Genomic DNA, 8,161 nt, shown 5'->3' with positions numbered 1-8,161 from the left:
ATCAACAACCCCATGAGTACCTGAAACATTGCACAATATAAGCTACACTCCAATTTGAAGTGGACAGCACTCCACTTTGACAGATTCACCTTTCTTACAGATCTCCATAAAGGCCTCTGTTTTCTCAACCTCCACAAGCTTGATTTCTAAACCTCCCTAAGACAAAAAAAAAAAAAAAATGCAGCAAACAAGAAGGGACAGGGTCGGATCTCAATTAGGTCAGTTCTTGAGAATGTTTTAGATAAGCATTGTGAAAATAAGCAAGTGGATATTCATATATTCTCTTTGATGTGCAACCTCGGGGGAAAATCAAACCCCACGATGGCATATTTTGAGTTCACTGACGGAATGTTACGCATGTTTTGTGTAACCCTGGAAGTCTATTGCTAATGAGTCACAGGTGAGCTCAGCCCCAAGCACCCTTGCTGTCACATGTTACCATGGTAATTTCTAGAAGGTTAGGACATATGGACACGCACACAGTCATTTGTGAACTCACAAACAAAAATGCACACTTAAAACACACTTATTGACAAGTATTTCAACAGACTGACTCACAGCTGTTTACACACACAGTTCCCAGCTGCAGTCACCTCTCATCACCCAGCACAACACATATAAAGACACATATCGCAAAGACGCATTACTCGAGCATAACTGGAGAGTCAAAGGTTTAGACATCATTACAAGGTGACTTTAGTGCCTTTTGTAATGCTGTTTCATATTTCAAAGCAGGCTAATTGATTTTTTTAGGTGCAAAAACAGACATCTCAGATGTCTTTCACAGAATTCTACCCAGAAATCCATATTTCAAGAGCCGTCGGAAAGCTGAAAACTTGCTGTATTGCTTTTCAAATCGACCTCTGCGCTTTTTAACAGTTCACAAACCTAGGAACTCATGTACATGTGGACTTGTTGATTTCAGAAAGAAACTGAAGATTCCTTGCCTATTATATATATATATATAGACACACACACACACACACAGTTGTGCTCAAAATTATTCATACCCTTGGTAAATATGATCAAAGAAGGCTGTGAAAATAAGTCTGCATTGTTTATCCATTTGATATTTCATTAAAAAAAAAAAAAAAAAAAAAAAAAGTCTAACCTTTAATTGAAGTAAAAAAAAAGTGAAAGTGGGGGAAAATCACATTATGAAATACATGTTTTTCTCCAATGCATGTTAGCTATCATTATTGGCACCCCTAGACATTCTTATGAGTAACATATCTCTGAAGTATATTCCTATTCATATTTACATTTTTATCACACCAGGGTGACTAGGAACATGAAGTTGTCCACCCTAGGCTTCCTGTTTCACAGGATTATAAATATGAGGAACACAAAGGCCAAATTCCCTTAATCATTGATCACAAGGAGTAAAACCAAAGAATATATTTCTGATGTGCAGCAAAAGATTGTTGAACTTCACAAATTTAGAATGTGGCTGTAAGAAAAGAGCTAAAGCATAAAAAAATCCCCATTTCCCCCATCAGGGCAATAATTAAGAGGTTCCAATCAACTAAAGATATTACAAATCTGTCTGGAAGATGACGTGTGTCTATATCGTCCTAATGCATGCTGAGAAGGAGAGTTTGAGTGGCCAAAGACTCTCCAAGGATCACAGCTGGTGAATTGCAGACATTAGTTGAATCTTGGAGTCAGAAAGCCTCAAGGGGTAGGGGGGTGGAAGGGGGGAATTCTCCTCACTCATCCAAAACACAAACTCCAGCATATTCAGTTGTCAGACACGACTGGAACTTCAAATAGCATCTATGGTCAGATGAAATTAAAAAAAGAGTTTTTTAGCAACAAACAATCAAGATGAGTTTGGTGCAAACAGGGATAAAAAGGTTCCCCATGTGTACAGTGAAATATACTGCTGTATTTTGTGGGCCTATTTTTCTGCAGGAGGTCCTGGACATCTTGTTTAGACACATGGCATCATGGATTCAATTAAATACCAACATATAAAAAATTTAAAACTGACAGTCCATGCTAGACATCTTATAATGGGCCGTGATCCACAATGATCCACAAACAAACATCAAAACCAAAACAAAAATGGGTCACTGAGAACAAAACCAAGCTTATGGCATGGCCGTCCCAGTCCTCTGACTTGAACCCTATAGAAAATGAGTGGGGTGAACTGAAGAGAAGAAGCACCAACATGGAGCTGGGAATCTGAAGGGTCTGGACTCTGGAGTGATTCTGGATGAAGGAATGTCAGATGTTCTCCAAACTTATCAGGCATTATAGGTGAAGATTCAGAGCTGTTATCTTGGCAAAAGGAGGTTGCAAAAAGTATTGAATAAAAGGGTATGATTAATTGTGGCCAGTGTGTATTAGAGAAAAAACATTTATTTCATAATGAGATTTCTCTCCCATTTTAAATTCTTATTTTCCAATAAAAGGTTAGATTTTTGTACATTTTTAAAATAAAAGATCAAAAGGATTAATGATACAGATTTATTTTCACAGCCACCTTTGATCATATTTACCAAGGGTATGAATAATTTTGAGCACAACTGTATATATATATATACATATACCTGTAGTAACATAATCTACTTCTACGTAATTACTGTACTTTTTGAACTTGTTTTAAACTTACCATTGTACGTATACCATATTGAAAATATATTCCTTTTTTTCAACGTCATTAAATGTATTAAACATTACATTAAACCAGGGTTTCCCAAACAGGGCTAATTTGCTTACTTGCATGTCAATGTGACCATTAAGTGACATCAGACTGTAAACATGCAAATGTGTTGTTAAATTATTGAAACATTAAGTTCCTCAGAGATATATCAAGAAATTATTTCATATCAAAGTGGTTTTGGCTGACTAAACGTTTGGGAATCAATGTAAAAGAAGATCTAAGGAGAATCAATAAATTATTAATGATTTACTGCAATTGTTTGAATTATATGTAATCATGTAATTCATAAAAAAGTAACTGTAATCTGATTATGAGCATTATAAATATAACATACTCTATTTACGAGCAATTGACTTTTTGGAATCTGAATTTACATGTTATCAGTTATACAGTATATGCTGTATGTCCGTTTCCTGTTGTGTTATTTGCATATGAAAATGTTTTAATTAATTTTAGCGATATGCGCACATACTTCTTAGATTTGGCAACATAAATTTGGGTTTTCCGTTTTTACCCATCATGCTTGAAGTCATGAATTTATTTTTTGAAAAAAAAATAAAAAATAAACATTGGACCTGCTGATTATGTTGCAACATTGTAAATAATTCATAAGACCAAAAACTTTGTGGTCTTACACAATTTGTAATATATACATGTTGTCTTTTAGCATGTACGTGAGAGTGTATTACAGGAAATGGCCTATTAATGAAATAGAATGCTAATGAAAAAACAAACAAAACATGAAATGGAACGGTGCCAAAATTGACTGTAGTAAACAGTTGGTTTTGCATCACTGAACTGTTTGAAATGATATGTCATTTGTCCTACGGTAATGCATTCAGCTGCCTGAAGTTATGACTGATGGACCAGTCACCCTTCCTGCCACGTATGGCAATAATGCATTGATTATGCTGAATAATCAAATTATTCATTCAACAATCAACCTCTGTTGGCTGGCAGATATGCTTTCATGTACCACAAGAATTCTGCCTTGGGCAACATTGCATATTTATAGACTAATCAGGAGATTATGGTTCGCATGCATTCTTATGCTATGAAAAACATACATTGTCAAGGTATTAAAGCCAGAAACCAACACAATGCATTTAATACCAGCTCTCATATTCGCTCTGCACAAGATATATTCATCAACCACTTTTGAAATATTTAGTGATATCGTTGTTTATTTGGAAATGCTCTCTGTGTCATGCTCTCAACTGGTTCACTAAAGGAATCATGCAAATCGGGTAACGACAACCCCCCCAAATATCTGCGCTGAATGCAATTGGCATGCTGCAGAACTCCATCATTATTTGATAAATATTTGCTCCTTCAACACTAGAAAATGTACACAAATACTCTTTTAAATACATTTTGTTTATCGCCTACTTTCTTTGAATTTCAAATAAAATGCAATAAATGATATGGCTAATTTACATAAATTAAAAAAGCCTATTTGCGCTCAAAAGAATAAGAGTAATTTAAATAGCTAAGCACTACAGCAGTGGTTGGTGTATAAAGCGCAAAGTTTTGAGCTGAAATAGGCGTGCAAGTGACGCAAACGTTACGTGAACTTGCCTCACAATTTTGTCATCGATGTCTTCAAAGGAAAGCTATTTATTCCCTTATTCTGAGGGTATGTTGTAAGCTAAATTAAATTAGCATTTCTCTCCAGTAGTCACAAGTCGTGTCTCCATTCAGTCCAAAGATAAGTCGAAAAATATTTAATTTCACGCCTTTTACATTGGCAAGAATAGAGCCGAGGACATGTTTCATCATTTTACGGCTTCACATCTCTGCTTTTGAATTTCTGTCGGAGTTCATTGTAGCATTTCTCAGCTGAGTGTTTGTTCATTTCGAATGCACTCACTTCAGGCAGACGTCTGGATGCTTGAACGCAGCCATCTGTTGAGTCAGCAGCACGGAAACGTTCAAAATGCAGAGGCTGCAGCACATGGCTCGTCAACTGGAAAGCCGGGAAGCTCAGCTACGTTACGTCAATATGATTAGTTTAGAATCATTTCCTTTGGTAAATGTGGGACACCCAGAATGATTTACCTTTCGATTGCTCTATAATGAGAAAACAAGGTCTTCGCTGCCTGAATGACAATTTGAAGTAGACCTCACTGAAAATCCCTCAGCACTACAGTGGCCAAAAACAATCAAAAAAATTTCTTATTATCCCATATGGACAAGAAACTTAAAATGAATAGTCCAAAGAGTTATTCTTTCTTTCAAAAAGAAAGAAAACAAACAAGAAATGAAATATTTTTGCGCAATATTCGATGAAACCTGTATCCATAAAGAGGTGATGCTGCAATCCATTGGGTGACGTCAGTCATTTTAACATGAGGAAGACTTAAAGTCCCACCTAACAGTTAAAAAAAACAATCATTTTAAGCTGAAAAGTACAAAATATGACAATATGTGATATTTAAGCATAACATTGACAGAGTGTCAATCAGCCTTTTCGTGTTGATTGGAGCTATACTTACGTGACTGGAAATAGCTGTCAAGATGGCCACCAAGTGAAATGACTTGGTACGGAAATCACCTGGCCCAACCTCCAACATTGTTCCACTGAAAGAAGTTATACTCATAAAATGCAAAGTACCCATTTTCAATCATTTACCTTCAAAATATCTTATTGAAACAAAGAGGCCTGATATGAGATTTCAGATTTCACCTGTATTGACAGTAATACATAGTAACTCTTTGCAGTAAAATGCAGGGGAACACACCCACACAATTAGCAATTCAGACAAATCTAAACTGCATAAAAATATCACTCATGAAGACTAAAGCACAATATAAAGAAAAAAGAAAAAAAAAAAAAAAAACATTTGATCAACACATTTTTCCAAATTGATTATTAGAGTATCAATACACTCCACTAGCAAAGGGGGCAAAGTCAGGTTAATTGTGACTATTTTTCCTAGTCCTCTAAATGGTTTAAGTTTTAACTTTAACTATGATTGTATTTATTGCAAAAAAAAAAAAAAAGGCTTATTTTTCCTCAACAATTAACATTTTAGGCATACAGAATTAATCACAAGTAGAGATAACATAAAAAAAAACGACTTATAAATAAATATAAAATCCTTCAAGAAATACTTTCTTCCATTAAACTCTGTTGAAATTGAATTAGTAATCCACGTGTTTTATCTGTAATCACTCCAACTCAACAGATGTCTTTGCATTTTTCTCTCAACAAGAAGGCCGCCAAACGAACACAATAGGGCTACTGTATGAAAAATAAATAAATAAATAAAATTGCCCTCTAGAGGAAAATAGGGTTACTGCATTTCTTCCCCACTTCTGTATACCCTGTCAAATTAAAGGTGCTACAAGTTCATGTCTATTTATTTTAAAATGATTATCTAATGCAGTCTAAAAATTCAAGTAATTTTTAGAATACATACACATTTAGTCCCTCTCGAATAAAAAACACAGACTCAGATTTTTGTCCAGTCATATAGAGTAAGAAAGTCATTTCCCCAATACCACCGGCAAACCATCATTCATGGCTGTGACGTAACTAATCCTTTCTAAATGTCCTACACCTTCATGTTTAGTAGGAAATGTGTCAAAACAGAAGAGAAATTGCACTCATTAACTGATTTTATAGAAGAATATAGAACATTTTCTGAAGCATTTTTCATGAGTTGAAATGGCACATACTGCTGTCTGTAAGCCATCTCCCCAGTGTTTGACTGCAGGCTATTAATAATGCATTGAATAAGACAACTTTGTTCATAAATTCATATGTTGTTGTCATGGCATATGTCCTGTGGGATCAAGATTTTGATGTTTTCTCAAAGTAACTCCATGTACAATGGACATGTGCAGTTAAACTGATCATTTTAGCTGTATAATTATTTATATCACAATCAAAACAATAACAAAACAAAATGATATTGAAGAGCACACCTCAAATTAGGCAGTCAAAAAAAAAAAAGAAGGGCAAACTGGTTTTTAATAAAATTTCTAGAAAAACAAAAAACAAAAACAATATTACTCAGTGAAAAATAAATACACTAAAATGTAGTTGAAATACATTTATTTCATGTATATTACAAATACATTAACATATTTATGTACTTAATAAAAATACCCTGCAATTGTACTTTTAGTAAATTAAACTGGTATACTTAAAGTCTGCTAAATTGGAACGGCTAATTTTGTACATAATCCACTTTAATTGTGCGGAAGTAGTGCTAAAGTCCAACTGAAGATATACTGAAGTATATTTGATTGTGCTAAAGTGGAACTATTGCAAGTATAATTCAGTTACACTTTAAATTTCTTGCATTGAAAGACATTATTCAAAGATCATACACATCAAACACATTTTAGGAGTAATATTCAGAAATGCGTATTGTGCAAGTGACACTCCAAATAAAATTGAATTCTAATTTTTATATCAGTAAGTCTCAAGCGATATCTCAGTAAATATGTTAATAGATTTGAACTATACTTAGTATGAAATAAATGTATTTTAAATATAATTTTTTACCAGGGTATTTTCAGATGTTAATCAGTTTGTTAAGATTGTTTGCTTTTATATTTATATTTTGTTAAAGTTATTTAGTTACTAAGCAGGTTTGAGTCTAATCCAGGTGTGCAGGATTTTTTTTTTTTTTTTATGAAAATCAAAACAAAATAAAAAATGTTTTGCCTTGAAAACTATATAGGTTGTTCTTATGTTGATGCAATACATTTAAATGGTTTTACTTCAATGTGATAAGATTTGTTGTTTAAAGCTTCTGTTCTAAAATAATTAAAACTCTCTCTGCAGGCATTATCTCATTTAATTGCCCTGTTGCATTCATTATAGATTGCTTTAAAAAGCATAATCATTAAATATGACTTACTGAAATTATTCATATTAAAATCATAACTGTCTGTTAAAAAGAAAAGCAAAGTGACACCACATAGAGAATGGACCAAAAATAGTGGTTTAGTTATGGCTAATTTAAATCTTACTTAAGCCATAAAAATTTGTAAAAAAAATAAGTAAAAGTTAAAACTTAATAAGTAAAATATTTGTAAAATAAACTTCTGTTTACAGTTTGCTTTAGGTACTAATAAACAATGTTAAAATGCAAACAGCAATGACTTTCATGAATAAAGCACAAGCTATAATGTTACGTGCAAAAATGCTGTACTTGTGTAGTGTATTTGCCACTGTGTGTCTTATTGATTTTCAATGATTTCAGTTTGCCACTTAACACATACCCCACACTCAGGCAAAACAAATATCCTGGACTAAACGCTTCTACAGCTGAGTCCTAGACTTCCTATGTGCAGTAAAGTGTCATGATGGTTCATAACAGGACTTTGTGCTAAACCATTCTGTGCAATGAGTCCCCCAGGGCTTTGTACTAAGTCCGGTGTCGTTCACCTTGTGACCCTAGACTGCATTGCTCAACATTAAAAGCATAACATCATTAAGTTTTCGTTTCCAGAGGAATTGGACTCATCACCCAGAAT

The sequence above is a fragment of the Onychostoma macrolepis genome, chromosome 22, assembly GCF_012432095.1.
Source record: "Onychostoma macrolepis isolate SWU-2019 chromosome 22, ASM1243209v1, whole genome shotgun sequence".
Classification (NCBI taxonomy): Eukaryota; Metazoa; Chordata; class Actinopteri; order Cypriniformes; family Cyprinidae; genus Onychostoma; species Onychostoma macrolepis.
This window is presented reverse-complemented; position numbering follows the sequence as displayed.